This window comes from Apodemus sylvaticus, chromosome 20, assembly GCF_947179515.1.
Source record: "Apodemus sylvaticus chromosome 20, mApoSyl1.1, whole genome shotgun sequence".
Classification (NCBI taxonomy): domain Eukaryota; kingdom Metazoa; phylum Chordata; class Mammalia; order Rodentia; family Muridae; genus Apodemus; species Apodemus sylvaticus.
Window position 1 is genome coordinate 44,077,099 of NC_067491.1, and position 8,794 is coordinate 44,085,892.

Here is an 8,794-nt window from a genome sequence, read left to right on the forward strand (position 1 = left end):
CTTATTCATTTATATTGTAGGTAGGTGGGTGTCGGGGTGAGGCAGTGCCGTGGCCTGTGTGTAGAAGTCAGAGGACAAATTGCAGAAATCAGTTCGTTTCTTCTACTCTGTGGGTCCCAGAGATCAAACTCATCAGTCTTGGCAGCAGAGAATCTTTAGCTGCTGACCCATCTCTCTAGCCCTATACTTCGTGATTGTTAGCCTCATCCTCTGAGACCAGGTCTCTCACCAAACCGGAAGCTTACCATTTGCACCTTGGCCAGAAAACCCCAAGATTATCCTGTCTACTTCCCAGTGCTGGAGTTAGACATGCGCACCCACCATGCCCCCTGGAGGATCCCGACTCAGCGACTCATGCTTACACAAAGTAATTTACCAATCAGGACAGCTCTCTAGTCCCACACGTTTGTGTGTGTGTGCACATACACACACACACACACACAGAGCACTGGAAAAACCTCACACTCCTCCACTGTTGTGTCTTGCATTCCCTATGTGTCAGTGTGGCTCTTTTTTCTTTTCAAAGGACTCGCAGACTTTCTTTTTATTGTTAAGCTGCAACATACCTTGTTTAATGAAACAACAACAAAAACATTTAACAACAAAGGAAAATAAAACGAACAACAAACACTCAGAACAAAACCTTTTCCACTGGAACCATAAAGTCTGAATAATTAGAGAATAAAACCACTTAAGAAACTCACACGTTTGGGTTCATCTTAGAATCCATGCACCTTCAGCTGCTGCTCCTTGGTGATGCCAACCTCCAAAAGAAATTGGCAAATGTTCTTCCTTTGGTCAACTTAAAGCTGAGTAACCTCTCCGTACTCAGGATGTTCGATCGCAGTTCTGTTACAGGTAGATTTCTTTTTGAAAGCTTTCACAAGCTTCTTTTTGTCATAATCATCCTCAGTGCCCTGCACAGTGGTCAGCGTCTTCCTGTCATTTCGCTGCTGGATTCTTATATGAATGAAGTCCTCAGTCCCTGCCGGAAGAAAGTCGTTGCCTTTAGTTGCATCAGCAAAGGGGTCGAAAGATTGGACGACCTGGATAGTGGACACGCAACACAAGTGTGAGGCCGGTGAAGGGATAAAATCAGGAGGCTGCAAACGGAAATCATTACAGTGTGACTCTTTAAGCCTCCAACTGGGATCTTAATTCTCTAATTTTAGTTTCCCTGTAACTCTGAGACAAATGATGAATAAACAGACGTTATAAAAAAATATGAAACTAGTGGCCTCACCCAAGTCTAGGAGTAGAATTTCTTTTTCCTTATTCAGCAATATATTTTCCCCTAGACCTTTTTTTTTGCTTCGTGCCACAATTGGCATTTATCCTAAAGGAAGATTATCCTTATTAGAATTTTCCAAATACTTAGTGTCCCACCTCTTCCCACTGCTCATCAGAGAACACCTGCTACATGTCAGACATTGCTAATCACAGTGAGACAGAATGCACCATGGACTGCGGCTACATTGAAGGGCTAACATAGGGTTTAAACCTTTGTTGGGTGATTTGAGGGTGGGCCCAAGGAAGCAGTAGCCCTCTCTGGATTCTGTCCCTACAGAAACCAAGGACAACTTTCTAATCAGATCGACTATAAGTCTTATAGGTTAGAAAAGTAAGCTATAGGATCCTGGAGTGTTGGCCTGTAAACAAGTGGCTGTCACTCGTTCTGTCTGAGAGAAGCAGACATTCAGTATCTTGAGGCTCAGTGCAGGGTGATGTTCTTTATTCAGGAATGGCTCCTGTTCTGTTTTGAAGCATGGTGGTCATGGATGGCCTTGGCTGAGCTGGGTAAAGGCATCTATATCCATCAAGAGCACATGTGTGAGTGTGTGTGTGTGTGTGTGTGTGTGTGTGTGTGTATGTGTGTGTGTGTATGCTGCTGTTCCTAACATGCAGGACCCACTCTTCTTTTTCTTACCACTTAAGCACTGGCACAACACCACGCTGAAAGCCTCTGCTGGAGGGAAAGCGGAGGGGATGCTTCCTTGGCTCCTAGCCCAGGATTCAGCAGACTTTCATCCAGCACCCGCCCATCCGCACTGCTGTTCTCTGATTCTGAACAGATGTGATGTTCTCTAACTTAAACTCCTGCTATGGCTTGGCTCCCAGACAAAACGTACGGTGTCCAATTCCTTCCTGCAGCCTGAATTTCCACTCTAGAAATACTCACGGTTTACTGAGAAGCGCGTGCCAGCCCTTCAGTGAGCAACATCTACACAGGAGAGAGAAGACAAGTACCACCTGCATTTGAGCCATGGTACACAGGCAGGGGTGTTTGTAAAACTAGGGAGTTGTGTTGTGGTGGTGGCGGTGGTGGCAGTGGTTGTGGTTTCTTGCTAGCCAGTTATGAAGAACTTAAAAAAAAATACTGTCTTTTATTTCACAACCTATTTGCATGGACTTCTCAGTAAAGGAAGCTCTCTTAGGGAGGGTGTGTGTGTGTGTACATATGTATGCGTATATATGTTGTATCTGTATGTGTGTATATATGAGTGTGTGTGTGAGAGTGTGTATGTGAGTGTGGTGTGTGTGTATATGTGTCTGTGTCCGTGAGTGTCTGTGTTGTGTGTATGTGTGTGAGTATATATGTGTGAGTGTATTCTGTGTATTGTATGTATATTGTGAGTGTGTCTGTGTCAGTGTGTGTGACTGTGTATGTTGTATCTGTGTCTGTATCAATGTGTGTGTGTAAAAGTGTGTGTATCTATGTCTATATGTATGAATGTTTGTGTTATGTCTATGTATGTCAGTGTGTGTATGTGTGTGTTACGTGTATGCATATGTATGCTTTCTTTTAAACAGCACCCTGCTGTATATCTATGGATTTACTGGTACATACTGTGTAGCCAAGCTGGCCTCAAGGCAATCTAGTCTTGGGATTATAGGTATGTACCCCAGGCCTAACATACATTTATTTATTTGCTTACTTACTTACTTATTTGCATAAATTTTAGTTGGAATCCAGTCAATCCCTACTTGTATTGAAACATCCATACCCTATCTACCTCCCCACTCATGAAGTTTTCTTTTAGAAAGATCCCAAATTTCTCTCTCAAATCACACAAGAGCCTAGATGACCCCCTAAAGTTCACTGAAAATGACTAACTAACATATGCAAAACAGGGACTGCCAACCTTTATATAAATGAACCAAATATTATTGTAGTCATTATCTGAAGGCATAGGATATAGAATATACAAAATAACTGAATTTTAAAGATATGTTTTATTTATTTCTGTATGTGTGTAAGTGTACATGTACACAGGTACCATAGTGTGTGTGAGTGTGTGTGTATGTGTGTGTGTGTGTGTGTGTGTGTGTGTGTGTGTGTGTGTGTGTGTAGGTCAGAGGACAACTTTGTGTTGTCATCTCTCTCCTCCATCTTTATTGGAGTACCAAGGATCAGATTCCAATTATCAGCCATAGGCTAGTTCATCCCCAAGACTCTTAATGTTCTACTCAATCTTAAAACTTAATCATACAGAAAGTTAAGCATGATAGTGTTCATCTATAACCCTAATACTGAGGAGACTAAATCAAGAAGATTGAAAGGTCTAGGTAGCCTGGCCTACACTGAGAACTTGTCTCAAAAAGTAAATCAAAGAAGGTCTGGGGAGGGGCAGGAAGATGACTCAGCAAATAGAAGCACTGTTCACCAAACCCTAATGACTTGACTTCTATCTGTAGGAACTGCAGATAGGAGAGGACTCTCACAAGTTATACCCTCTGACTTACACACACACACACACACACAGTCAAAAGTCAAAAGTATAAGAAAAACAGCTCAGTGGATAAAAGAAGGTACTGTTCTTCCAGAGGACCAGAGTTCAATTCCCAGAACCCAAGTCAGGTGGCTCACAACCGTACTCTGCCTCCAAAGGATCTAATGCCTCTAGCCTCCCAGGATACTGCCACACATGTGCACATACACACATGCATACATGTGATTAAAAATAAAATAAATAAGTCTTTTTAAAAGAAAAGAGAAAAGGGGGTCTAGAAGATGACTCAAAGGATAAAGTGAACACTGTACAAACTTTGTTCACAGGACAAGAAAATATGAAGCTGCTATTGAGCAGATATCTCCCTCCCTTGCTTCCATACACAGTAGCTTTGTATTTTAATTGGGGTTTCCATTTGCTGTGAAGAGACACCATAACCAAGGCAACTAGGAACAACATTTAATTAAAGCTGGATTGTAGTTCAGAGGTTCAGTCCATTATCAGATATATATAGATATAGATACATAAATAAATAATAAAAATATTTTAGTGAAATATATTATCAGGAAGTAATAAAATACTATGTAGTATAAGTATGATGTGCTGACTTCAAATCCTCAGAGCCATGTAAAGCCAGTTGCAGGATGCACATCTGTATTTCTAACACTCAAAAGCTTTTGGGCCGCTGGTCAGTGGTGGCGCACGTCTGTAATCCCAGTACTCTGGGAGGCAGAGGCAGGCAGATTTCTGAGTTCGAGGCCAGCCTGGTCTACAGAGAGAGTTCTAGGACAGCCAGGGCTACACAGAGAAACCCTGTCTCAGAAAAAACAAAAAAACAAATCCAAAAAACAAAAACAAACAAACAAACAAACAAAAGCTTTTGGGCCAGCTAGCCTGGCATAAATAGAAGGTGAGCAGCAAAGAGAGCTTGTCTCAAACAAGCTCAAACATCACCTGAACGTTTACGGCACGCATTCCCATACGCACACACAAATACTCAAGCACACCCATCAGACACAAGGACACAGGAAAATGAGAAAGAGGGCGGTCGAGATCACTCAGTGGGTAGAGACTTAATCTACCTCGGTTTAATCCCCCAAAATCCCACACGGAAGAAGGAGAGAACTGACGCCCACAAGCTGTCCTCTGCTATGCGTGCAGTAATAAGTGTGCACCTGGACATATATAAACACACACAATAAGAACCACGTCTTTTGTAGATATGAGAGAGAGAGAGGCAGCCACTAGCTGACCCATCCTCTTCGCTCTTCCATCTCTCTGCTCTGTCTTGTCCAGAGTCCAGGCAGGGCTGAGAGCGTGAGAAAGAAAAAGACCAAAAGTATTACTGTGCCAGATGCTGTTTGAAGGAACCAGTATTTGGCACAAGACATCCCAAGACCAAGTTCTCAGTACAGAGGAGATCTACTTGCCCCAGAGGTTACAAAGGGCAGGGAATAAGAGACAAGGACAGGAGATGGAGGATGAGGAAGAAGGGGAAGGGAGCATGGGAGGGGGGAGGGGACATTTGTTCCTGAGGGACAAAGGGCTGCCTCTGGATAGAGGAGACATACCTGAGCCATAGGCGAAGGTAAAAGGATGGGAGTCTGACTCAACAATGTCTTCTTCAGTTGCTCTCCATCTTGGTTTTCTGAGGCAGGGCTTCTCACCGAATCTGGAGCTCACTAACTGAGCAAGGCCAGCTAGATGTCAAACCCAACTCATGGATCCGCCCATCTCTGCACCCCCAGAACCGGATTCAGGTGTGTAGTGCCACTCCCACTTTTTCTTACACGGGTTCAAGTCCTTGTGCTCTGGCAGGAAGCACTGGACCATGAGAGATCTCCCTGGCTTTAATGAGATGTTTTCCAATGGCTCTCAAAGGCTCACCATAGTGGAGGACGCTTCCCCAATGCTAATGCATGCCCCTACTTCTTCCAGAGGCCTGTCCTAAACTTCTCAGCTCCTGACCCCAAGAACAGTGTGTAATGGCTTTTTACTGAGGTCACTTGACCCCATAGGAAATCCTCCTGCCTCAGAGCTAGCTATATTCCATTGTTGCTCCTGGGAAACAGACAACCCTTGTTACTACAGATCGACCCCCACTGAAGTTCTCCCATTTGGAATTCTGACCAGCTTGCCAGACAGGAAACAAACCATAGTTCCTATTCATTTATGGTCCTAAACTCAAAACACATGTCCTCTGAATGAACCCTCCCATCCTCCTCTCCTCTAATCTCAGGACATCTCTGGAACCCCCAATTTTCTCAAGGTTTTTCCCTACAAGAGAAAAGAATATGCCATCTATGTTATTCTGATCTAGTGTAAGAAGCTCTCTGTTGAGGGCTGAGAATGGTCGTATTTATGGGTGAAGCCATAAATCATAGAGTCATTTTAATAAAATGTCTATTTAGCACACACAAGAAAAGAAAGGAGAATATACCAGGGCACTGTCCACTCCCCCAGATGGCTCTCTATTGACTCTTTCCCCTCTTTAAGAGAGAGGTACAAGGTTGGGGGTTGATAATCCCTGCACCAGGCTTCACAGTTCCTGAAAGAACCAGCCCCTGGCTGGCATCCCACTCACCATAAACACATTCTGAAATCTGAAGATACTTACCACTTTGTGTTCACAGCTCTGAGACTTCCCATAAAATTTCAAGACACACACACACAAAAAAAAAGTCAAGGCACCATATAAATTCCCACTGGATATCCAACTACATTTGATTAGAGACCCACAATCCTGTACTCTGGATCCTCCACCGGCCTGTGTTCAGATTTCTCACAGTTGGAAACACCATAGCTGTGTCTGTTGGCTGAGTCCAACTTTTGGGTTGCTGGGACAAGACCTTTGAAACGATGTTGATCGCCGTTCATTTTGCGATAGTTGCACGGATGCTACTGGCCTACCCGCATGCTATGAGTGCGCTCCAGATAACTGAACATTCCGAGGCTGAGAAGTTAAGGAACCCAGAAAGAATTACAATAGATTTGTAGAAGTAACTTTTGAGGATCTGAAAACATATCGAATGAGAAAGGAATAATTAATTAGGACAGGAGCGCTTCCTATACTTAAAAGCCCAATTGTTGAGAAAGGGGTTAAAACCCTCAAAGTCTGCTTTATGGAAGCTAGTTTGGGACTTGATCGTATTCATTCATTTGTTCATTCATTCATTCATTCAGTTCCTGGTAGGCTTAGGCTCCCTGTTCAAGGTGGTGTTACTACCAGGACCTCAAAGTAAATCCCCGATAATGGGGAAAAGCCACCAGCAGAGTGGATCTCTCCCATGCATGTCCCAGATAACCTGTGAGAAGTGAGGGTTCAAGATCAGACGTGGAAAGGCTGGAGAGATGCCCTTTGTCCTCATAACAGTTGGGATGGGTTCTCCACATACAAAGAGTCCTGCAGTTAAAGGATTAGACTGGGTTTGTGTTAGAATCCTGATTCATCTATCTCCCCTCTCAAGGTTTATAACCTTAGTCACAATTGCAAAGTCCCTTTTCCAGGTTATGCCATCTGAAGTCGTGGTGAAATCTGATCATGTTTGTAGCAATATTTGGCAGGTAGGACCTCAAAGAGGTGATTATGTCTGTCGTTAAAAGATCTTAATAGCTTCCTCTTTAGAGTGGGTGAATCTCTCAGAAGTGAGCCTCACTCTTGGGGAAATAGATTAGTTACCAAGACAACAGGTTGCTATAGAGTAATGCCCCTAGAGAGTAAGGCCACTGTGTCTGTTCATAGCAGTAAAACCGTAACTAAAACACAGAGTGCTTTGTCTCTTCCAAATCAGCTCATTTGCCCCTCTACAATTCTACCATGTAATGGCATGGCACAAGGTTCTCACCAGATACAACTACAGAACCTCATATTCCCATCCTCCAGAACTATGAAATGAACACATCTCTATAAACCATTCACACTCAGACATTCTGCCATAAAAATGAAAACCCAGACAGGGTTTATAATTCCAAATTTACAAATTATAAAGAGTAAGATACAGAGCCTGCTCATGCTGGCTGAGGTAGAGGCTTTTTGCCAGTTGCCTGGCCTCTAGGAAGTACAGAAGAGGGTACATGATTCTCACCAGAGAAGCCCAGAGGGGAGGAACCGGCTGGTGCCCATGACAAACAGCAAAGTCAGAACAACTCATGCTCTGAGTTTAGTGGGCCAAAGTGCCACATTGCCTGCAGACTAAACGTCTTTAATAAAGACAGCCTAGCCAGAGTCTCGCGAGGACTCCCACCCAAAAACCCTGCCTACGAGAATGTGGTGGTTTGAATACGCTTGGCTCAGAAAGTGGCACTATTTGGAAGTGTGGCCTTGTTGGAGGAAGTGTGCCCCTGTGAAGGTGGGTTTTGAATCTCCCCCAAGTGTTGACGAGTCAATCTTCTCCTAGTGGCCTTCAGATGGAGATGTAGAACTCTCAGCTCCTCCTGCACCATGCCTGCCTGGATGCTGCCATGTTCCCACCTTGATGATAATGGACTGAACTTCTGCACCTGTTAGCCAGCCCCAATTAAATAATGTCCTTGTTAAGAGTTGCCTTGGTCATGGTGTCTCTTCACAGCAGTAAAACCCTAAGACACAGAGTTTAGACTATTTTGGCAGAAATTTCCTAGGCCATGTGGTAGGAACTCTGGAGTAGGGGTAAGGCCACAGAAAAGAGCCTTACTTACACTTGTCAGGAAGTTTTGCAATGTTAGTGGTCTCTGACAGGAAGAAAACTTCCTATGAGTCCACAAAGCCCTCTATTTTGTTTCGTCTGTTGTCAGAATTGACCTGAGACTTGCCAATGGCATCTACAGTTAGTAAAAACCTATGAGAAAACATCTGGGGGGAAGGGGGGAAGGGGGCATTAGGCATAAAAGAAAACAAAGGCAGACCTGGTGAGAATCACTAAAACGATTGCCAGAATTACTTGACTGTACCAAAACATAACCATCTACAAAGCAAAAGCAAGCCACCTAACGTAGAACAGAGACTTCAAAACTAGATATGTATGATAAACAACATTAAAATTTCTATAATGAGCCATTGGCACATCTTAGTCCATTCTCCACCA

General features: G+C 43.6%; 1 pseudogene; it reads right to left on the reverse strand.

The window, feature by feature from the left end:
• Window positions 1–587: 587 nt before the first annotated feature.
• Window positions 588–6,608, reverse strand: LOC127670531 (eukaryotic translation initiation factor 1b-like; annotated as a pseudogene).
• Window positions 6,609–8,794: the final 2,186 nt, after the last annotated feature.